Here is a 3,343-nt window from a genome sequence, read left to right as displayed (position 1 = left end):
TGTCGGACAGGAGCAGTGGTAGATCGCGGAAGACCTGAAAATGAAGTTACTCTGAGATGCAAGTGAACTTACTAGGTTTACGAATTCGTGAATGACTACAAGACCAAAATTGTTTGTTGTTTCACTGTGTGTCCAGTTTGTCTCGACGAATCCAAATCCTGAAACAAAGATTGCACCACTAAAAAACCACTCAACAGTATAGTGATGATGTACAGTGCATCTGCACCACTGAAACCCATACCGATAGAGCACCCAACACAAACTAAGCATGACAATGCAGCAAGCAAACGGATTTGGTTGCATCACGACTTCACAAGTCACGGCCGCCGGGGGCGTCGCTGCGAGTACACCGGCGCTAACCAGAAGCACGGCGCCCTGTACCTGTTGGTGGTCAGGAGCACCTCCACGACCTCGATGCGCCCGCGAGGCCGTACGCCCACACCCGCGCCACGACATAGTACATGGTATTGGGCCTCGGCGCGGGACACAACCTGGTGGATGCGGCCACAAGCACGGCGGCGTCGCTGATGTCTTCCGCGGCCTCCCACATCTCCCCGCAATCATCGAGCACACGCACGACGAACCCTTCTCCCGAGGCCGCCGGGTGGACCAGCTCCACCTGCATGAGCTCGCCGGTAGAAATTGAAGCGAACATACGACAGCATCACACGCTGCACTCTGCAGGCAGCTTTCCTCACGATGTCAGAGGTGTGGTGAGCTACCATCCCCAGATTCACGTGCTCACCATCAACCAAATCATCATCACCTCTCGAGAACCCTATCAAGATCCAAACACAAAAAACAAAAAGAACATGCTACGGTGCTAGCAATAATAATAATCTCTATTAATTAATCATGTACCGCAACCAGCAATCCTCACGATTGGCCTCGCCGTGATGGCTATCTACTCTACTCCCGGGTGAGGAAACCGGTGACGAAGACCAGCTCCTTGATGGAGTTGGGGTCCTTGGGCCTATCCAGGAAGTAGATGTGCCGCTCGCCGGGCGTCTCGTATTGCTCGATCTCCCCGTCCCACACATTGCCGTTGAGAGCCGCCGCGTACGCCAGGCTGCGTGGCCAGAAGTCGTCTAGGCCTGTCGACGTAACCGCCACGCGCGAGTACGCTAGCTTTCGCCACTACGATGCTGGCATCGACAGCGGGTCCACCCGCAGGTTGTCGATGCCGTACCGCCTGCCGCAGATGAAGGACCACGTCGTCTCGTACTGGTGCCGCCTCTCCTGGTCCATAGTCTCCCTGGCCACTGGCTGCTCCCCCCAGAAGTAAGGATCTAGGAGCAGGAGCCCCGTGATGGCTGCGCCGCCGTCCAGCCACCGCCCGCCCTCCTCCGTGCCCCCGCGCTCATGGCCATGTTGTGCGCAATGTTGGTGCCGGCGTTGTCCACGGCGACGAAGAGCCAGGACAGGTTGGCCCGGTCCCGCAGCCACGGCTCCAACCCGGACGCGGTGTTCCGGGCCACCCAGTTGAGCGCCTGCCATGAGTCGTCGTACGCCGTTGGCATCCGGTGCACCAGCGCCAGGTGGTACTCCACGAACACTGCCACCACGTGCGCCTTCGCCGCCACCGCGTTCATGTACGCGTGGTACAGCGGCGTGAACGCCAACTCGATCACGAATGCACCGCAGTGGTAAAACACCAGCACCGGGTGCCTGCCTGATGAGCGAGGATGAGGGAGGCCGCGTGATGGCGATGACTGCCGCCCGAGATCGATGAGTCACAGGATGAGGGAGGCCGCGAGGTTTCCTTCCCGAGATGGCGAGGCGCGATGTTTCCTTCCCGGGATGGCAAGGCATTTGCGCGAGGTTTCCTTGCGTGTGCGTGTGCGAGCGTTCGCGGCGGTATCGGTATCGCACGTCGTAGGCAGAAAGGTGACCCGATTAAATGTCGCACGGTTACTTTCTTTCTTTTTAGTTGTAAAAGATAGGATAGCAAACCTAGAACCTACAAAAGTTGAAACACATTTCTTGTTGTAATTGATCCAATGCACAATACTTGGGAAGAAAAAAAATGAGTTTAGAAAGAAAAGGTAAATCCTAGTCCGTAATTCTTCCTAGATAGGGAGATAAAGAAGATGGTTTTGTAAATATTCTAGTATGTATTTTGAAGAGTTATTGAATTCTTGGGATGCAAAAACCATAGCTCAGACTGACAATCTCTCTCCTTAGGTTACCAATGTAGGAAAAATGGCCCAAAGCCGAGAGTTTGATCCAAGTACTAACCTTCTAGTTGTGATTTCTAAAGATTGAACTTGAACTGAGTGAGAGAGAGAGAGAGGGAGGGAGAGAGAGAGGGAGGGAGGGAGAGAGAGAGAGAGAGGGCTCACTGAAAGAAACATAATTTTAATACTTGAAGTACAAAAACGGAATTGCACGCAATTAATGAAGGAAAAGCTCATGAATTATCAACAGATGAATTCAAAAAGGAAGCAGGTATTTAGGTGTAGGCAACGGCTTAACTGAAGTATTCCGAGTGCACCTCTGCTGAATATTACTAGTCAGAAACTTAGATGGGTACGAGGTGCCAGTGTGGGCAAATGTATAGCAGAATGAAATGGCAACAAATTTATGCATCACGGAATTTAAGCATGGACGGTTCTGAGAAATATGGAGAGCATTTATCACAAACACATGTTCTTACTATTACCAAAAAACAAAGAAAGATAGTCTCACTTGAAAGGCACATGCTCGCAAAGTATAGGAACAAAGCCATCACACGATTTCAACCAGACACTTACAAGAACAACTAGTCTAGAAGTGGGAAAATATATTAAGTAGTAGAGCATCAAAATCAAAAGATATCCGCCAAATTTTTCTAGCTAAGCATCAAGGTGCAGGGTAGACCCCATATGGACATTGCACTCAGCAAGTGTCTTCCCATCGTCAAGCTGATTGCCATCAAATGTGAGACGGTTGTGGCCACCGATCTTTTCCATGACATCGTCAATGGTATTAGACGGCTCCACCTCTAGAGTGATCATGTTGCCAGTGGACGTCTTCACAAAGACCTGCATGGGACAGTCAAGGTGCAGTGTAGATTGTGTCTTGACGTTGTAATCGGCAAGCTTCTGCCCATCTACAAGTTGCTATCCATTAAAGAGGAGCCTCTGTTGGTCCTGAATCTTTGCCTTCAAATCACCAACCTTGTCAGTAAACTGCACCTTGAACCTAATGGCCTCGTTGCCACGGAGTGGGAGTGTCTTCACGGCAATCTGCATGCCATCACACGGACAGAGGTCAAGGTGCAGTGTCGAATGGTTCTGAACCTTGTAAGAGCCAAGCTTGCGCTGATCAAGTTGGCTACCATCAAAGATAATCCTCTGCTGGT

At 51.3% G+C, this 3,343-nt stretch overlaps 1 pseudogene; it reads right to left on the bottom strand.

Annotated features, from left to right (window-relative positions):
* Positions 1-909: 909 nt before the first annotated feature.
* Positions 910-3,227, bottom strand: LOC136534178 (2-hydroxyisoflavanone dehydratase-like; annotated as a pseudogene).
* Between the last annotated feature and the right edge of the window lie 116 nt (positions 3,228-3,343).

This window comes from Miscanthus floridulus, unplaced genomic scaffold (genome assembly GCF_019320115.1).
Source record: "Miscanthus floridulus cultivar M001 unplaced genomic scaffold, ASM1932011v1 os_1597_1_2, whole genome shotgun sequence".
Taxonomy (NCBI): Eukaryota; Viridiplantae; Streptophyta; class Magnoliopsida; order Poales; family Poaceae; genus Miscanthus; species Miscanthus floridulus.
The sequence above is the reverse complement of the archived record's forward strand: the minus strand, read 5'-3'. Positions and strand labels throughout refer to the sequence as shown.